We start from the raw sequence: 21,232 nt of genomic DNA on the forward strand, positions 1-21,232 counted from the left end.
AGACAGCTAAGTTAGCGGCGGCCTTGTCTACAACCACAACTAAAATCATATGAAACAACAGCCTACAAGACAGGGAACTCCTCTCTCCCCCTCCTGTTTGCATTGGCCATTGAACTGATTGCAGAAAGAATTAGACAGAACCCAAACGTGTCTAGGCTACCGGTGTGTCTTTTTTATGGGGCGCACTCATAAAAGTGTTTTTTTATAAACATTTTGAATGTAATGGTCTATCCTTGTAGGTTATGTAGCAATTGAATTTAATTTTAGACGAAGCCTTTTCCCCAAAAACATTATGCCTCTTTTTTTTTTTCTTCTCAAAAATGAATACTCTCCCAAGTAATCGAATACTAACGTCCGTTGGATATTCGAATAACCGTGTCCATCCCTAACACAAACCTCCTAAACCCTCATTCTTCAGAAGGAGGCAGAGAAGAGATATGAGAAAAGGAAGAGAGATTTGGGGTCTGGCTGGCACAGGTTGAAAGGTCTCCCTCTCTCCCTCTCTCCCTCTCTCCCTTCCTCCTGCAGTCCCATCAGTGTTCTGTTCCGTCAATCTCATCTACTCTAAACAATCCTTTCCTCACACCTGGAATATCAAAGACTTTCCAGGCAGATAAAAGGCCTGCATTCCGTATTCTTTTTGGAATGATTCCTAAACTTAAAACCTGTGTCCAATTTCCTTGCCGATTTCCTATTGACACGAGTCGGAGTTAGGCACAGACATATCCGTCTGCTGACAACAGCACCAATTTGAGTAAAATTGTGTGTTTGAATCTCAAGTTAGGATTTTGTGTCTAGCTAGCCTAGCTGACATTGAATAAGGCCCAACTGATATTTTGTTGACCTAATGTATGAAACCAGCACACACATCCAAAATGCCCTCTATTCCTAATGACACGTGACGACGACGGTGTGTTTGTTTTAAATTCTTCCAGAACTGATCACAGGCAGTTTTGGCCCTAAGTTTAGATTGAATAAGGCTCAGCTGGCTTTTCAAGCACACACAAAATACCCTCTATTCGTAATGACACGTGCTTGGGAAGGCTAAAACTGTCAAACTTCATAATGACACGTGCTTGAGGAAAGTGTGTTTATATTTACATTCTTGTGTGCAGTAAGGCAAGGAAGATCATTTTCACCACAAAAATGCACCTTTATAATACCCGGAAGCTTATAAGAAATCCCGCTATGCCCTCCAACGAACCATCAAACAGGCAAAGCGTCAATACAGGACTAAGATCGAATCGTACTACACCGGTTCCGACGCTCGTCGGATGTGGCAGGGCTTGCAAACTATTACAGACTACAAAGGGAAGCACAGCCGCGAGCTGCCCAATGACACGAGCCTACCAGACGAGCTAAATTACTTTTATGCTCGCTTCGAGGCAAGTAACACTGAAACATGCATGAGAACATCAGCTGTTCCGGATGACTGTGTGATCACGCTCTCCGTAGCCGATGTGAGTAAGACCTTTAAACAGGTCAACATTCACAAGGCCGCAGGGCCAGACAGATTACCAGGACGTGTACTCCGAGCATGCGCTGACCAACTGGCAAGTGTCTTCACTGACATTTTCAACCTCTCCCTGTCTGAGTCTGTAATACCAACATGTTTCAATCAGACCACCATAGTCCCTGTGCCCAAGAACACTAAGGTAACATGTATAAAAATGACTACCGACCCATAGCACTCACGTCTGTAGCCATGAAGTGCTTTGAAAGGCTGGTCATGGCTCACATCAACACCATTATCCCAGAAACCCTAGACCCACTCCAATTTGCATATCGCCCCAACAGATCCACAGATGATGCAATCTCTATTGCGCTCCACACTGCCCTTTCACACCTGGACAAAAGGAACACCTATGTGAGAATGCTATTCATTGACTAGGCCTCGTGTAGCTCAGTTGGTAGAGCATGGCACTTGCAACGCCAGGGTTATGGGTTCGTTTCCCACGAGGGGCCAGTATGAAAAAATGTATTCACTAACTGTAAGTCGCTCTGGATAAGAGCGTCTGCTAAATGACTAAAATGTAAAAATGTAAGCTCAGCGTTCAATACCATAGTGCCCTCAAAGCTCATCACTAAGCTAAGGACCCTGGGACTAAACACCTCCCTCTGCAACTGGATCCTGGACTTCCTGACGGGCCGCCCCCAGGTGGTAAGGGTAGGTAACAACACATCCGCCACGCTGATCCTCAACACGGGGGACCCTTAGGGGTGCGTGCTCAGTCCCCTCCTGTACTCCCTGTTCACTCATGACTGCATGGCCAGGCACGACTCCAACACCATCATTAAGTTTGCCAATTACACAACAGTGGTAGGCCTGATCACCGACAACGACGAGACAGCCTATAGGGAGGAGGTCAGAGACCTGGCCGTGTGGTGCCAGGACAACAACCTCTCCCTCAACATGATCAAGACAAAGGAGAGAATTGTGGACTACAGGAAAAAGAAGAGGACCGAGCACGCCCCCATTCTCATCGACGGGGCTGTAGTGGAGCAGGTTGAGAGCTTCAAGATCCTTGGTGTCCACATCACCAACAAACTAACATAGTCCAAGCACACCGAGACAGTTGTGAAGAGGGCACGACAAAACCTATTCCCCCTAAGGAGACTGAAAATATTTGGCATGGGTCCTCAGATCGTCAAAAGGTTCTACAGCTGCACCATCGAGAGCATCCTAACTGGTTGCATCACTGCCTGGTATGGCAACTGCTCGGCCTCCGACCGCAAGGCACTACAGAGGGTAGTGCGTATGGCCCAGTACATCACTGGGGCCAAGCTTCCTGCCATCCAGGACCTCTATACCAGGCGGTGTCAGAGGAAGCCCCCTAAAAATGGTCAAAGACTCCAGCCACCCTAGTCATAGACTGTTCTCTCTGCTACCACACGGCAAGCGGTACCGGATGCCAAGTCTAGGTCCAAGAGGATTCTAAACAGCTTCTACCCCTAAGCCATAAGACTCCTGAACATCTAATCAAATGGCTACCCAGACTATTTGCATTGCCCCCCCACCCCTCTTTTACACTGCTGCTACTCTCTGTTTATTATCTATGCATAGTCACTTTAATAACTTTACCTACATGTACATATTACCCCAATAACCTAGACTAACCGGTGCCCCCGCACATTGACTCGGTACCGGTACCCCCTGTATATAGCCTCGCTATTGTTATTTTTACTGCTGCTCTTTAATTATTTGTTACTTTTATTTCGTATTATTTTATATTGTATTTTTGTGTGATTTTTTTTGGTATTGTTTCTTAAAACTGCATTGTTGGTTAAGGGCTTGTAAGTAAGCATTTCACTGTAAGGTCTACCTACACCTGTTGTATTCGGCGCATGTGACAAATACAATTTGATTTGATTCGATTTGAAGTAGGCTAAATGTGGACAGTTCTAACATCTCCAATATGCACCTTGGAGTTCGATAAGAGTTGCATCCCCGATGTGTCTGTCTTCAGACACCTACTTCTTAGCTGAGATGCCTGTGAGAAGTAACCGATCACATGATGGCCATTGGCTAATAAGAATTGAGAGAGCCATGTGAGTGAGAGAGTGAGAGGTGCTTCGGAGCACGGCAGCCGGAAGAAGGGAATTATAATTATTATATTCAGCTCAAGGGCACAACGGCTACTTTGGCCACGAAAGGAATGGATTTTTTAGGGGGCATTACGGCCACACAAGAGGGATGCCGCTGGGAAATTCGAGGCCTGGTGAGAATATTATCAAGTGCTTGTCAACTTGTGAATGAAAGACTGATGAAGTGTGTGCAGCCTGCACAAGAAACAAAGCAGAGTTCATACCTTTCATGCAACTTTTTCAAATAATCATTAGAGTCGCATCATGCAGCCATAGAATGTATTAAAAATCAAAACATATAACCCAACATTTGTATCACAACTAAAGTTGCATAAATAACTCAATTAAGCGTACAGGAGGACCTGTTTGTTTGTTAACCGCTCAACACAGAATAGCTGCATGTGCACACTTCCTTGGAAATCATTCTATTTTATTCAGCTATGTTCAATTGTCTTCTTTATACTATAAAATAATTACAAATAATGCCATGGAATTCTAAGCAAATCTTGTCTGCTAAATGAACTAGTGTAGCCCACAGCCATATGGCATAGCCAGATCAGGGCCTAACATAAGGACGACTCAGAGTATTCCATTCTGTTCTTCTGAAATAGACTACATTTTCTTAATATCATGTTTCTTTAGACCTGTCTAAAATAAATAATGGATTTATTGTGATGGTGTAGGCTATTTTACATGGATTTATTATACTTTTTTTTAATGTAGATGTTCCAAAGGTCTGTATCAGTGGCTTGTAGGCTATCGTGGAAGCCAGGAGATGCTAAATGTGTTTATGTTAATTAACGGTCAATTACAGTTAGGTGGGAAAATAGAGGAGATGAAAAAAAAAATGTTACGCTTCAGATCATAAAAACTAAAAAACAGAGATTTCAATAATGTTGAGTTGCGCAGCCGTCCCTTTCACCTGATTAGTCTGTCATGGAAAGAGCCAGTGTTCTTAATGTTTTGTATACTCAGTGTACAGTATGAAGTGATGGAGGAAGTGAATTCGCCCTTTCTGTTAAAAACAAAGATTTCATCAGGTTATATTTACAAAATGTACCTATTGAAAGGGAAATTAGTTTGGCTTCAGAGATTTCATTAGGTTATACAGTGCATTCGGAAAGTATTCAGAACCCTTCCCTTTTTCCACATTTTGTTACGTTACAGCCTTATTCTAAAATTGATTAAATTAAATGTTTCCTCATCAATCTACACACAATACCCTATAATGACAAAGCGAAAACCGGTTTTTAGACATTTTTGCAAATGTATTAAAAATAAAAAAAACAAAATACCTTATTTACATGAGACTCGAAATTGAGCTCAGGTGCATCCTGTTTCCATTGATCATCCTTGAGATGTTTCTACAACTTGATTGGAGTCCACCTGTGGTAAAATAAATAAATTGAACATAATTTGGTCTATATAAAAAGGTCCCACAGTTGACAGTGCATGTTAGAGAAAAAACCAAGCCATGAGGTCGAAGGAATTGTCCCTAGAGCTCAGAGACAGGATTGTGTCGAGGCACAGATCTGGGGAAGGGTACCAAAAAATGTCTGCAGCATTGAAGGTCCCCAAGAACACAGTGGGCTCCATCATTCTTAAACGGAAGAAGTTTGGAACCACCAAGATTCTTCCTAGAGCTGGCCGCTCAGCCAAACCGAGCAATCGGGGGAGAAGGGCCTTGGTCAGGGAGCTGACCAAGAACCTGATGGTCACTCTGACAGAGCTCCAGAGTTCCTCTGTGGAGATGGGAGAACCTTCCAGAAGGACAACCATATCTGCAGCACTCCACCAAATCAGGCCTTTATGGTAGAGTGGCCAGACAGAAGCCACTCCTCAGTAAAAGGCACATGACAGCCCGCTTGGAGTTTGCCAAAAGGCACCTAAAGGACTCTAAGACCATGAGAAACAAGATACTCTGGTCTGATGAAACCAAGATTGAACTCTTTGGCCTGAATGTCAAGCGTCACATCTGGAGAAAACCTGGCACCATCCCTACGGTGAAGCATGGTGGTGGCAGCATCATGCTGTGGGGATGTTTTTCAGTGGCAGGGACTGGGAGACTAGTCAGGATCGAGGGAAAGATGAACGGCGCAAAGTACAGAGAGCTCCTTGATGAAAACCTGCTCCAGACCACTCAGGACCTCAGACTGAGGCGAAGGTTCACCTTCCAACAGGACAACGACCCTAAGCACACAGCCAAGACAACACAGGAGTGGCTTCGGGACAAGTCTCTGAATGTCCTTGAGTGGCCCAGCCAGAACCCGGACTTGAACCCGATCAAACATCTCTGGAGAGACCTGAAAATAGCTGTGCACTGACGCTCCCCATCCAACCTGACAGAGCTTGAGAGGATCTGCACAGAAGAATGGGAGAAACTCACCAAATACTGGTGTGCCAAGCTTGTAGCGTCATACCCAAGAAGACTCGAGGCTGTAATCGCTGCCAAAGGTGCTTCAACAAAAGTTCTGAGTAAAGGGTCTGAATACTTATGTAAATATGATCGTTTTATTTATTTTTTATAAATTTGCAAAAATTTCAAAAAGACAGTTTTTGCTTTGTCATTATGGGGTATTGTGTGTAGATTGATGAGGGGGAAAAACAATTTCATCAATTTTAGAATAAGGCTGTAATGTAACAAAATGTGGAAAAAGTGAAGGGGTCTGAATACTTTACGAATGCACTGTATATAATGGGCAAACGACTTAGGGAAGAGAATCAAGCAATGGTACAGTATCATTAACACTTTATTATGGTTTTATTAATCCAGTTCATCTTCTAGCAAGTCATGGAAAAACGATGAACGTGATCCTTTGGGATTTTGGCAATGATGCTCTTTAGGATGCTAGCAGATACCCGTAGACTTCCAGTCATTGTGCTAATGCTAGTAAGTATTCGCTTGCGAAATTACCTCTAACTTCACACAGAGAAATAAAAATGGTATCCACGAGTTCATCTGACTATGGGGTAGATAAAGGGCCTCATTGCCAAAATCCTGAAGAATCCTTTAAAACAACCCTGGGGCAACCATGTTCCAGTCTGTGAGGAACCAAAGGTCACACAACATCAGGAAAACGTTTAAACAACCTTATCTTAGAAGCCTCCAGTGATAAAGAATAAATTATAAACTGGGTTGTTCGAGCCCTGAATGCTGATTGGGTGAACCCCCTTGGTGCCTTATTGCTTAAATACACTTTCATTTTTGTGATGGTAAGTGTAGTATACTTATAGCATGGAAGAGGTCTTGAACAACACTGTCCTGGTCTGTCAAAGTCATACATCATCAAGCTCAAACACTCTGTCTGATAACAGTAAGAGAGAAGCCTTCAGTCAACCTGGAAACACGTGGAAATCGGGGGTTCTTTGGTGGAAATTCCTGGCTGGGCCAAAGCCACCTTGCAGGACTTCAAACAGACAGGGAGGCTTTCACACAAAAGGAAGCCAGAGAACGAATGCACACACACACACACACACACACACACACACACACACACACACACACACACACACACACACTTGGAGTATCAAAGAGTTTCCAGTGTAAATGATTCCCTATCCAAAAGGCACACATACATTAGAGATAGTGAGTGACTGACCTGAATCCTTCGGACTATGATAACACTGGGTTGTACTTGGATAGCTTCATGAGGAGTGGGGGTTTAGCGAGTGCAGGTGTGTGTGTGTGTGTGTGTATGTGTGCACCTGTGTGTCTCCATCCGTGTGTGTGTATAACATGATGATGAGTAATGACAAACATATGATCTGGAACGATTATTAGGAGGATATGGTAAGCTTCATGGTTGTAGGGTTTAGACACACGCACACACAAACATGCACGCACGCACGCACGCACGCACGCACCCCCCAACCAACCAGAGACCATATGAACTTTTGAAGGGTCAGATAAGGAAAGAATTATAACAGGAGGATATTGGGTAGCTTTAGCGTTTTAGATTGAGTTTTTGGATAATGTTAGTTACTAGGAAACCTTATAAATCACTTTCAGAGGAGTAAAAATAAAGAAAGAGGGGGAGAGGAGGAGCGAGAAATAACAAAAACAAAAGGTCGGCCATCAAAGCATTGAGAATGTCCCTTTAGGGAGTACTGTGGTAGGGTGCCGTTGTCATGGCGACAGTATTAGAACTCGGCACAGGTTCTGCATCCCATCATAGCAGGAAGTGATGACCACCTCTATAACGATGATGACAGTAAGTCACCAGCATGTGTTAGCAATCAACCCAGTTAAAACAAGTGTTGGAAGCAACTAAAGAACACCTGCACGTTACTCCTCCACCTCTTCCCTCGTATGACACACACACACGCTAGGCTTGGGCGGTATCCAGATTGTCATACCGACCTTGTGCCATACCGGGATATTCGGTAATACCGGCACTGAACACGAGGGGAGATATTTTCAAACCCCACTGAGCCTCTAATCCGAAGGTTAGCAATGCTAACGAGTACATGTAAAATCCCATAGCGAATGCTAGCTAAATGCTAATGAGCGCATTGTGAACATTTTATAGTCTCTGACAAACTATTTGCAGGACAGACATCCCTAATTCATACAAGTAACTCAAAAATGCTACTTACAGTTTTATTGCACGCACAAAACAAATATTAGACAGCAAGGCTCTTGTTCCAGGAGGGGATTCTCTGCGGTTACCAAGAGAAGTTTGATTTTGCAAGAAGCTAACCACTTAGCTAGATAACTAGCTACTAAATTAGCAAACAAAATGCACAACTGCAGAGCATTTAGCACATTTGAGACATTTAACTTAATAGTTATAAGATATTTAGCTGGCAAACATTTAGTTGTGAATTCCATACTGTAATTAGATCACCTAGCGCATGACTGGGGACTACTGGTAAGCTTCATAATGAATAATTATGTGACAGGTGAAATGAAGAATGTGATCTGCTTTATCTCCAAACGTATTGCACAAGTTTACTGCAGGTATTTACTTAACAAGTTGCTACAAATATTCAAATTAATTAAAAACACTTCAAATAAATAGTTTCAACTGTACACTCTTAGAAGAAAAAAAGAGTTCCAAAAGTGTTATTTGGCTGTCCCCATAGAATAACCCTTTTTGGTTCTATGTAGAACCATTTTGGCTTCCATGTAGAACCCTCTGTGGAAAAGGTTATACATGGAACTCAAAAGGGTTCTACTTGGAACCAAAAAGGGTTCAATCAAAGGTTCTCCTATGGGGACAACCGAAGAACCCGTTTAGGTTCTAGATACCATCAATACTCTTAGAAAAATGGTACTATTGAAAAACCATGTTGTGGCTATTTCCAAATACGGAAATAGCCACCGTATATACGGTATACTGCCCAAGCCTAACACACGCGCACACACACACTTGAATTCTACGCCTCCACCTCCTACTCCTTCTTATGGACACAGACACACGTGCTTGGCCTTTACCGTGACAACATAAACATTACGATGGTGACAGACCATGACCGATCCGGTACACAAAATTAAAGTCTTTATTTTTTCCCTATCCTCTTTCCAATCCAGCCAATTAGATCCCGGCGCTGACCTGGGTTGCTAGGCGACCCGCAGGTTGAGTCACACTCTGTGGTATGATGTCAATAAACGGACCAGATGTTTTGCAGATGGGGGAGAAAGGGCTTGGTGTGCGCGTGTGTGTGTGTGTGTGTGTGTGTGTGGCATATGAAGAAGGAGAGGCTCTAGCTAAGGTTCACATCATCTGTTCCCCCTCTGAGACGTGGGCTGTCTGGAAGGGCATTCATTCACTCTTACAGCAGCATGCAAAACATAGCAAGGAAAACACAGCCTGGAGCCAGTGTGTGTGTGTGTGTGTGTTTGATTCAACACATTCCAATTGCGTTTGTGTAGGTTGCTTTTTGAATTGACATTATTTAGTTCCAGCCCTCTACAATTGAAGGTATGCCTGAGCAATAGAACAATACAAAAGATGAGGCTTTAAAACAGGGGTCTGGGGTCCTAGCTGGAGTCAGGGTCCTAGCCGGGGTCTGGGTCCTAGCCGGGGTCTGGGGCCTAGCTGGGGTCTGGGGTCCTAGCTGGGGTCTGGGGTCCTAGCTGGGGTCTGGGGCCTAGCCGGGGTCTGGGGCCTAGCCGGGGTCTGGGGTCTAGCCGGGGTCTGGGGTCTAGCCGGGGTCTGGGGCCTAGCCGGGGTCTGGGGCCTAGCCGGGGTCTGGGGCCTAGCCGGGGTCTGGGGCCTAGCTGGGGTCTGGGGTCCTAGCTGGGGTCTGGGGTCCTAGCTGGGGTCTGGGGTCCTAGCTGGGGTCTGGGGTCTAGCTGGGGTCTGGGGTCCTAGCTGGGGTCTGGGGTCCTAGCTGGGGTCTGGGGTCTAGCTGGGGTCTGGGGTCTAGCCGGGGTCTGGGGTCTGGGGCCTAGCCGGGGTCTGGGGTCTAGCTGGGGTCTGGGGTCCTTCAGAGGGTCAGTGTGGCTTTGCTTACCCTCTACCAGGTGTGGTAGTTGGAGAGTGGCTGTTACCTCTGGCATCATGACAATAGCTTTCCAGTAAAGAGCTTTCCACCAGAACCATAACAGTGGGCGGCTTATAGAACTGACTGCTCATAGGCACAGCGCTAAGGGTGTCATGCACAGGTTGGTGGCACCTTAATTGGAGAGAACGGGCTTATGTTAATGACTGGAGCGGAATTGGTGTAATGGTGTCAAATACATCAAACACATGATTTCCAGGTGTTTGATGCCATTCCATTCGCTCCGTTCTGGCCATTATTATGAGCCGTTCTCCTGTGGGGTCACGCGCGTGTGTGTGTGTGTGTGTGCATGTGTGTACCTGCGGAGTCCATGCACTCCTCCATGGATGAGGCAGTGAACCTAGTCTCCAGAATGCGGTCAAAGTCTTCCAGGGAGTTGACAGACTCCAGTGGAGACTCAACCCTCACTACATGGACAATGATCAGATAAATCAAGGTTTATCATCTAGAATTTAAAAGCTGTTGATAAGCTGATCTATAAAGACAATGGACCAAACCAAACCAGAACTGTGAACAGTGAGAGGCTACCAATTCAATCAGACTTTGTGATCAAAATAAACTATGACAAAACTAAATAGAATCCAACCAATATGCCATTTATACATTATTTCTAAGCAGTTTTTTAGGCAAACAGACTACCGTTGGCGTGTAGTTGGCTGAGTTGCTGGTCTGCTGTAGGAACATATTGTCTCCCTCGTATGTATAGTTAGGGCCGTTGTCATCCCTGATGCCCCCAGGGGATTCACTAGAGGGAGATAACATAATTATTAGGAGGCAGATTTGATGTGGACATGAAGTTAGGGTTTGATTAGGGACTAGGTGTGTGAAACTTCTGGACCCCCGTCTGTCTGTCTGTCTGTCTGTCTGTCTGACTCACTGGCCAGGTATTTGTGTCTTCCTCAGGCCTCTACACTCCTGGATCCCCCTCTGAGCCGTCCAGGACCCCAGGGACTTACTGGAGCAGGAGATGGCATGGATCTCTGCCCAGCTCAGCCTAGAACAGACAGATAGCTATCAAGGCATATACTGCACACACACACACCACACACACACACACACACACACACACACACCACACACCACACACCACACACCACACACCTAAACATGTCTCTGGGAGAATCTCAAATGCTTACTCCTCTCCTTTTCCCCTTCTCAAAACCCATTGGATTTGAAAGCCAAAGGTCCCTCCCCTCTGACCTTCTCCTCCAATGGGTTTTGAGAAGGAGGGGAGGAGAGAGGATGCGAGGAGTATGCGATTGGGATTTTCCCTCTCTTTCTCTCTCTCTCTCTCTTACTCTCTCATAACCCTCTTTCCCTTCCTTCCTTCCTTCCTTCCTTCCTTCCTTCCTTCCTTCCTTGTCTGTTGCTCTGTCCTTCATCATCATACTGATCTGGAACTCCACAAAGTCCATGAAGATGGATCTACAGGAGTTGTCCAGAGCGTACACTGCCGCCAGGTACGGTACCAGACGCCATTGCTGCAACCAGAAAAAGTCCTTGGGGGAACAAATAAAGTCACTGGGAAAATAGGACACTGATTTGCATTTTTGGCTTTCCAAACCCTGCTATAACAACTAGTTTATATTGTTTATCATGTATTCTGATCCCTATTGGCTGACCCGTTACAGACCACTAGTCCTTCTGGGGTCAACATAAGATGTAAGTAACCTTTAGTGAAATGATAAAGGATTGTTATCCCAAGGAATGTCTCTGGAAAAACTCCTGGCACTAGTTATGTCCAACAACAGTAACCAACTGAAAGGTAACTATACACAGTATCTGGAGATGGTACTCTATTACTGGGATATTCTGGTTGCCTTTGGGACCAAACTGGCGACGGGTGGCGGAGAAGCGAATAGCTACGGTCATGGCTAGCTTCAGGTTGACAACAGCCATTCTGGAGATGGAGACTCAGCTCCCGGACAGGGCACCCAGGGACGCCCCGAAACGCTTGTTAGGGGGTCATAGAGAGGAGGGAGGGAGAATGGACAGGAGGGAGGGAGAGTGGATGGGAGGGAGGGAGGGTGGACGGGAGGGAGAGTGGACGGGAGGAAGGGAGAGTGGATGGGAGGGAGGGAGAGTGGATGGGAGGGAGGGAGGGTGGACGGGAGGGAGGGAGGGTGGACGGGAGGGAGGGCGGGAGGGAGGGTGGACGGGAGGGAGAGAGAGTGGACAGGAGGGAGAGAGTGGACAGGAGGGAGGGAGGATGGACAGGAGGGATGGAGGGTGGACAGGAGAGAGAGTGTGGACAGGAGGGAGGGAGAGAGAGAGTGGACAGGAGGGGGGGAGAGAGAGAGTGGACAGGAGGGAGGGAGAGAGAAAGTGGACAGGAGGGATGGAGGGTGGACAGGAGGGAGAGTGGACAGGAGGGAGGGAGAGAGAAAGTGGACAGGAGGGATGGAGGGTGGGAGAGAGTGGACAGGAGGGAGGGAGAGAGAAAGTGGACAGGAGGGATGGAGGGTGGACAGGAGAGAGAGAGTGGACAGGAGGGAGGGAGAGAGAGAGTGGACAGGAGGGGGGAGAGAGAGAGTGGACAGGAGGGATGGAGGGTGGACAGGAGAGAGAGAGTGGACAGGAGGGAGGGAGGGAGAGAGAGAGTGGACAGGAGGGAGGGAGAGAGAGAGTGGACAGGAGGGAGGGAGAGAGAGAGTGGACAGGAGGGAGAGAGAGTGGACAGGAGGGAGGGAGGGGTTAACGCTGAGTATGAACATAGGACTATTTTCTATATTTTTCATAGCTTTCATAATATATTTGTGGCCCTTGAATAAACCTTGAATAATGCAAGAGTTAATGCAAGAGTGTAAAACTATTCTCAAGAGTATCAGCATTCACTGGTTTAAAAAAGAACTAACTGATTGAAGAAGGAAATCCCACTTAATTACTATCAACTGATTAAGACAGTCCAGTTCTCCAAGTTTATGTACACGTTTAACGTCAACGTGAATCATTTGCTGTTGACTTTCAGCAGCATTAACAGTTCCAGGTTGTTTAGGGTAGTCATGTTAAGACTGACTCCTTTACGTGTCTCAGGGGTACAGAGGAATGTTCCGAACATGTCCTCATCCTCTCCTCACCCCCTTCTTCCTCTAGGCTCCTCGTTACCCATTAAACTAGCAGTAAAGAAAAGCGCACATTTTGACCAGGGTCGTATTCATTAGGCACCACACAGAAGAACACGGACTGAAACAAGTAGGGGATACACTGAACTTCTCCAATAAAAAAACCCCACTCATTTTCTTTTTCCGTTGCAAAACTTCTTACTGCATTTTGCTCTGTTGTGCTGTAATGTCTACAGGCCTTTCTGGGGATCCAATTCTAACCGCAGAGCGATTAAGGGCTCCCTCCTCCCCCAGTCATTAGGTGTTTTCTCAGAAGCCTCTTAAGGTCAAGTTCCCATAATTCAAGACAACCCAGAGAGGCTCTTTTTCTTTTTACATGTTTGAGCACATGCAGTGTCATCTCAGTGTGTGTGTCTGTGTGTGTGTTTGTGTATGTGCGAGCGAGCGAGCGCATGTGTGTGTTTGTGTGTGCAAACAGAGACAGACATTTTTCTTTTCACGGGTCAAACCCATCCATGTTTGTTTGGAACAAAAACAGAGGAAAGATTATTCCTGTGAGATCAGGCGTGGAGGCCTGAAGACTTCAAACCAGAATGTTTGTTTATATGTTTTCATTTAACATCCCACCACGAATGAGTAGAGCCCAGCCAAGTACTACAGAAGGTTGGAGTTGGAATCCTGGTTACGACTTTACAGTGACATAAACTATTACGTTCTGAGACACAATAGTAGATATTTGATCATAGTCGTAGTTAGTTGTAAAAAATGAATTTCTACTTTCTCATCCTTTCTTTTCCCAGACAGTGTAGGTAGGTGTGAAATGTGTGTGTGTGTGTGTGTGTGTGTGTTTCCTCACCTTAAAATGTTGTGACGTAGTGTCCCTCAGGGGTGACATCACCTGTCTTATTCAGCATATTTCCAGAGGGATTCGGACATTGTGAAACACTGCAAACCTGATAGGTGAAACAAAGAATATCTTAGGTAGTTGCCTATAACTAGAGAGCCCATTTTAGGAATACTCTTTCCATGACAGACTGACCAGGTCAATCAAGGTGAAAGCTATGATCCCTTATTGATGTCGCTTGTTAAATACACTTCAAATCAGTGTAGATGAAGGGGAGGAGACGGGTTAAAGAAGGATTTATAAGCCTCGAGACAATTGAGACATGGATTGTGTATGTGTGCCATTCAGAGGGTGTATTGGCAAGACAAAAGATTTAAGTGTCTTTGAACGGGGTATGGTAGTAGGTGCCAGGCGCACCGGTTTGTGTCAAGAACTGCAACGCTGCTGGGTTTTTCCACACTCAACAGTTTCCAGTGTGTATCAAGAATGATCCACCACCCAAAGGACATCCAGCCAACTTGACACAACTGTGGGAAGCATTGGAGTCAACATGGGCCAGCATCCCTGTGGAACGCTTACGACACTTCCATGCCCCCACAAAATGAGGCTGTTCTGAGGGCAAAAGGGGGTGCAATTCAATATTGGGAAGGTGTTCCTAATGTTTTGTACACTCAGCGTACAGTGTATAGCTTATTTCTAAGCATGCGTACTGTAGAAACTCTGCACACCCTGGGAGAGAATGTTAGAACATTCATTCAACAGAACATTCTCATGGTTTAAATTTCTGTTCCAAAGAACATTGTGGACGTTCTATAGTAATATAAAGTAGGATTCAACTGCCATCTGGTGGCCTTGAAGTGTCACCACCAAAGTTCACACTGAAAATTACTAATAGTAACTTTACTAATGTTTCTCATTTTGACTGAATGCCAAAGAATAGGATGGTACATTTTAGACATTTAGCAGACGCTCTTATCCAGAGCGACGTACAGTTAGTTTTCATACTGGCCCCCCGTGGGAAACGAACCCACAACCCTGGCGTTGCAAGCGCCATGGTCTACCAACTGAGCTACAGGGGACTACTAGGCATTGTTTTATTTTCTATAAAAACAAATAGTATTGAACCTTCCCATTGTCCAGTCCGTTCTGGACCAGTTTTTCCCCCATATCACCTACCCTCGAACCTGGCATCACCAGCAGTGTCTTGGGGTCTCTGACCTGTCAAAGACATAAGTCACAATCGATATAGGTTGGATAGATTTGATATATAACATCACACGCTAACACTGAAAGAGAGTGCCCCACATCATTTTAATGTTTTTATTGTAATTTTCAAAAGATTTGGATGTTAATTTCAAATAATTCAACTAGTTTTTTCCATATACAGTTGTGGTCAAAAGTTTTGAGAATGACACAAGTATTGGTCTTCACAAAGCTTGCTGCTTCAGTGTTTTTAGATATTTTTGTCAGATGTTACTATGGTATACTGAAGTATCATTACATTTTACATTTACATTTTAGTCATTTAGCAGACGCTCTTATCCAGAGTGACTTACAGTTAGTGAGTGCATACATTTTTCATACTGGCCCCCCGTGGGAATCGAACCCACAACCCTGGCGTTGCAAGCGCCATGGTCTACCAACTGAGCTACACAAGCATTCCATAAGTGTCAAAGGCTTTTATTGACAATTACATTAAGTTTATGCAAAGAGTCAATTTTTGCAGTGTTGACCCTTCTTTTTCAAGAACTCTGCAATCCGCCCTGGCATGCTGTCAATTAACTTCTGGGCCACATCCTGACTGATGACAGCCCATTCTTGCATAATCAATGCTTGGAGTTAGTCAGAATTTGTTTGTCCACCCGCCTCTTGAGGACTGACCACAAGTTCTCAATGGGATTAAGGTCTGGGGAGTTTCCTGGCCATGGACCCAAAATGTCGATGTTTTGTTCCCCGAGCCACTTAGTTATCACTTTTGCCTTATGGCAAGGTGCTCCATCATGCTGGAAAAGGCATTGTTCATCACCAAACTGTTCTTGGATGGTTGGGAGAAGTTGCTCTCGGAGGATGTGTTGGTACCATTCTTTATTCATGGCTGTGTTCTTAGGCAAAATTGTGAGTGAGCCCACTCCCTTGGCTGAGAAGAAACCCCACACATGAATGGTCTCAGGATGCTTTACTGTTAGCATGACACAGGACTGATGGTAGCGCTCACCTTGTCTTCTCCGGAAAAGCTTTTTTCCAGATGCCCCAAACAATCGGAAAGGGGATTCATCAGAGAAAATGACTTTACCCCAGTCCTCAGCAGTCCAATCCCTGTACCTTTTGCAGAATATCAGTCTATCCCTGATGTTTTTCCTGGAGAGAAGTGGCTTCCTCGCTGCCCTTCTTGACACCAGGCCATCCTCCAAAAGTCTTCGCCTCACTGTGCGTGCAGATGCACTCACACCTGCCTGCTGCCATTCTTGAGCAAGCTCTGCAATGGTGGTGCCCCGATCCCGCAGCTGAATCAACTTTAGGAGACGGTCCTGGCGCTTGCTGGACTTTCTTGGGCACCCTGAAGCCTTCTTCACAACAATTGAACCTCTCTCCTTGAAGTTCTTGATGATCCGATAAATGGTTGATTTAGGTGCAATCTTACTAGCAGCAATATCCTTGCCTGTGAAGCCCTTTATGTGCAAAGCAATGATGACTGCACGTGTTTCCTTGCAGGTAACCATGGTTAACAGAGGAAGAACAATGATTTCAAGCACCACCCTCCTTTTAAAGCTTCCAGTCTGTTATTCTAACTCAATCAGCATGACAGAGTGATCTCCAGCCTTGTCCTCGTCAACACTCTCACCTGTGTTAACGAGAGAATCACTGACATGATGTCAGCTGGTCCTTTTGTGGCAGGGCTGAAATGCAGTGGAAATGTTTTTTGGGGATTAAGTTCATTTTCACGGCAAAGACGGACTTTGCAATTAATTGCAATTCATCTGATCACTCTTCATAACATTCTGGAGTATATGCAAATTGCCATCATAAAAACTGAGGCAGCAGACTTTGTGAAAATTAATATTTGTGTCATTCTCAAAACTTTTGACCACGACTGTAGGGCAAAATGAGACATAACACACAAAAAGCTAAGAACAATGTATACGGAAATAATATTGTTGGTAGATGGTAAGATTATGGTGTGTGTGTGGGGGGGGGGGGGGGCCTCCCTCCAAAACAGGGGCCCTCCCTCCAAAACAGAACTAATAGTCACAGGGTCAGTACCACACAAATGTACACTTGTAACATTTTCAAATAATTGTACCTTATGCAGGGGTTGGGTCGGTTACTCCCCAGATGCAATCCGTTACAGCCACTAGTCAGCTGTCCAAAACTGCAATCAGCAACGTAATATTTCGACTACCCAAACTCAGCAACGCAACCCGACCACTCCCAGCTACCTCTGAACTACCCTCCTCCCCAAGAGGCACCAGAAGAAGACAAAAAGGATCCATCAAACGCACCTCGCGTGTCATCACAGTGGTCCCTGACCCATGGTCAGAAAGGTCAGGTGGAACAGACCCAAACCTGCACCCTTTTTCAATGCCAAACCGAATGCCACCGAGAAAACAGAAAGGCGTCACAATGCACTTTTTGGGGGGGGGAAACAGCTCTTCCGAATTCAAAAGTAATCTGAGAAGCAATCGTCTAGTTTTTTAAGAGTATCTACAATCTGATCACAATACCCCTGCTGGTTCCGCAACCAATCACATCCACAATCCTTTTGTAATCAGACCACATGTATGTTCTCAAGTCGCTCTGGATAAGAGTGTCTGCTAAATAACTAAAATGTTAAAATGTGTGGTAGAGTGCTGTTGTAACAACTACAAGTTGTATTTTTGTTACAGCATTCTAGCATATCTAGCAGCATCCAGGGCAAAGTGTGTACATGCATAACACACTGAACGCCAATAACCTTCCACTATGAAATCACTGTTTGGACGTGTTCACATGGCTTCCGATACATTTCAAAGGGAGAAGGTAGATATGAATGAATGTGTATGCTGATAGTTTGTCTACCGTCATGTCCTCTGGCTGTGTCTCTGGGATCCGGAGTTGGCCACTGTCCCACCAAACATCTGAAACAGAACAAAGCCATGCTTACACTGTAATAATCTCTCATATCATGTCTCTTGAGAAGATACAGTGCATTCGGAAAGTATTCAGACCCCTTGACTTTTTCCACATTTTGTTATGTTACAGCCTTATTTTAAAATATATTAAATCGTTTTTTTCCCTCATCACTCTACACACAATAGCAAAAACAGGTTTTTAGACATTTTAGCTCATTCATTAAAAATAAAACACTGAAATACCACATTTTCATAAGTATTCAGACCCTTTACACAGTACTTTGCTGAAGCACCTGTGGCAGCGATTACAGCCTAGAGTTTTCTTGGGTATGACGCTGCAAGCTTGGCACACCTGTATTTGGGGAGTTTCTCCCATTCCTCTCTGCAGATCCTCTCAAACTCTGTCAGGATGGATGGAAAGTGTTGCTGCACAGCTATTTTCAGTTCTCTCCAGAGATGTTCGATCGGGTTCAAGTCCGGGCTCTGGCTGGGCCACTCAAGGACATTCAGAGACTTGTCCCAAAGCCACTCCTGCGTTGTCTTGGCTGTGTGCTTAGGGTCATTGTCCTGTTGGAAGGTGAACCGTCGCCCCAGTCTGAGGTCCTGAGTGCTCTGGAGCAGGTTTTCATCAAGGATCTCTCTCTACTTTGCTCCATTCATCTTTCCCTCGATCCTGACTAGTCTCCCAGTCCCTGCCGCTGAAAAACATCCCCACAGCATGATGCTGCCACCACCATGATGCTGCCACCACCATGCTTCACTGTAGGGATGGTGCCAGGTTTCCTCCAGACGTGACGCTTGGCATTCAGGCCAAAGAGTTCAATCTTGGTTTCATCAGACCAGAGAATCTTGTTTCTCATGGCCTGAGAGTCCTTTAGGTGCCTTTTGGCGAACTCCAAGCGGGCTGTGATGTGCCTTTTACTGAGGAGTGGCTTCTGTCTGGCCACTCTACCATAAAGGCCTGATTTGGTGGAGTGCTGCAGAGATGGTTGTCCTTCTGGAAGTTTCTCCCATCTCCACAGAGGAACTCTGGAGCACTGTCAGAGTGACCATTGGGTTCTTGGTCACCTCACTGACCAAGGCCCTTCTCCCCCGACTGCTCTAGGAAGAGTCCTGGTGGTTCCAAACTTTTTTGGTACTCTTCCCCAGATCTGTGCCTCGACACAATCCTGTCTCAGAGCCCTACGGACAATTCCTTCTACCTCATGGCTTGGTTTTGACTCTGACATACACTGTCAGCTGTGGGCCCTTATATAGACAGGTGTATGTCTTTTCAAATCATGTCCATTGTAGAATAAAGTTGTAGAAACATCTCAAGGATGATCAATGGAAACAGGATGCACCTGAGCTCAATTTCAAGTATTTTAGCAAAGGGTCTGAATTATTTTTATTTTTAATACATTTGCAAACATTTCTAAAACCCTGTTTTCACTTTGTCATTATTGTGTATTGTGTATAGATTGATGAGGGGGGAAAAAAACAATTTAATCCGTTTTAGAATAAGGCTGTAACGTAACAAAATTTGGAAAAGGTCAAGGGGTCTGAATACTTTCCGAAGGCAAGTATGAAGCTTCTTCAACATGAAGTTACATGATGTCTAACCAAGTCCTTGAGACTTACTGTAACACTACTGTATTGACTTGTCAGATTAGATCAAGAAAACTAATCCATCCATCCATTCATCCATCTAAACTCACCCCTTTTTTGAGGAGGAACTTGACCAGTTGCACATGCCCAGACAATCTCTCTATCCCCATCTGTGTCTCTCTTTCGCTCCCCTCACCCCATGATGTCATCATGTGTCAGGAAGTCATACCGGAACAGCTGTTTACAGTGTCTGAACATGATCTCACGCATCTGCTCCGTTGACAGGTCCTCGCCGGGCTGCCGGACAAAGATAGGGTCGTTCTTTAACTTCCGGAGCACGTTTTGTTGTGGAATTGTGGGAGAAAATATTGTCAAGTGACTTGTGGTAGATACCTGAGACGGAAGAGGAAGCGAGACATTTAATAGGATTCTTTTTTTCTGGTTCATATACAGTCAATGAACTAAGTAGACCAGACCCAACTACTATCGCATTGGTGCCTATGGGAGGGCTACTCCTTAAGTAGACCAGAACTGTGACATTTTTTCAATGGTAAACAGCCTTTATGGGATATCTTCATTTATCCACCATCATTGGTAGATACTCCCCTAAGAATAAGTCTAACAGTCTGTCACCTTTGTCAGTGTTTCTTTACATAGCCTATTTACACACAGAAGGCACTGATATAGGTTAGCCTTCCTTTACTGCTCAATTCTTATTACTTAGCCTCCCTTCAAGGCTAGCACGTCCTCTCCCTCAAGGAACATGACCATGTCTTTCCAGTTGAAGAATGCTTTCCTCCTGCTCCATCTTGTCTTTCTGCTTGTACTTTGCTGCGGTGTAGTTGGAGACACTCATTCTGTCTAAGGCACTTTATTATTCCCTAGAAGAAAGAGTGGAAAGAACAGGGGATGAGCAGAGCGTTGTATTGATGCAAGCAATCCCTGATTTATCTAATCTCTTGATGTAGCCTACTAGAAAATAAGACGTTTTAGATAACATTATTGAGAGTGTGCAGAGAGAGAGAGAGAGAGAGAGAGAGAGATGTGGCAGCCAGGGTTTCTGCAGTTCAAAAGTATTTTTCAGACAATCAGCTATAGAGCAAGGGTCATTTCAATATCTGAGAAAACCATGTATAACATCACGTAGACATTCGAAAACGATCAATTTGCTCTATCAACAAAATAACTGTCACCATCTTAACATTGTTTGTCACAAACCTAGACTAGATCAACGTGTCATTTTGTTGACACTGACAGGCACATAAACAAACACTTTCAAAACAAAGAACACTTCACAAGGCTCACAGATAAATATCATTCATCTACGTATAATGTATTATTTTCTGATTTGTCGCGCAATTACAGATTATATACATTCAGAATGACAAATCCTTTCTCAAATTGTTAAGAAGCAAAATAGTCAAAAATACCACCAAAACAATCTGCTTTTCTTACCTGTTCACTGCCCTGCTCTGCCCACGTCAAGGCGCTAGGTCATAAATGACGCATATGCAGCGCGACCGATTTTGTGTTGTCAG

General features: G+C 44.9%; 1 long non-coding RNA gene and 1 pseudogene across 3 annotated transcripts in view; both read right to left on the minus strand.

Annotated features, from left to right (window-relative positions):
* Nucleotides 1-11,201, minus strand: part of LOC311112673 (peroxisomal acyl-coenzyme A oxidase 3-like) — a 13,892-nt pseudogene extending 2,691 nt beyond the window's left edge. Inside the window, exons 1-4 of the transcript XR_014615929.1 lie at nt 11,187-11,201; nt 10,970-11,086; nt 10,732-10,837; nt 10,392-10,499 (exon numbers count right to left, since the gene is read on the minus strand). The product of XR_014615929.1 is annotated as a peroxisomal acyl-coenzyme A oxidase 3-like (transcript). The remainder of the gene's footprint in view (nt 1-10,391; nt 10,500-10,731; nt 10,838-10,969; nt 11,087-11,186) is intronic.
* Nucleotides 11,202-11,439: 238 nt separating this feature from the next.
* Nucleotides 11,440-21,227, minus strand: LOC311113201. Of its 2 annotated transcripts, XR_014610975.1 has the most exons (5): nt 21,150-21,227; nt 19,805-20,575; nt 18,055-18,113; nt 14,011-15,216; nt 11,440-11,591 (listed from the first exon to the last, which is right to left on the minus strand). It is a non-coding gene; the product is annotated as an uncharacterized lncRNA (long non-coding RNA). The 2 variants fall into 2 exon arrangements; XR_014610976.1 differs by lacking the exon at nt 11,440-11,591 and having other exon boundaries at nt 12,278-15,216; nt 21,150-21,221.
* Between the last annotated feature and the right edge of the window lie 5 nt (nt 21,228-21,232).

This window comes from Coregonus lavaretus (genome assembly GCF_964263955.1).
Source record: "Coregonus lavaretus genome assembly, chromosome: 39".
Lineage (NCBI taxonomy): Eukaryota > Metazoa > Chordata > Actinopteri > Salmoniformes > Salmonidae > Coregonus > Coregonus lavaretus.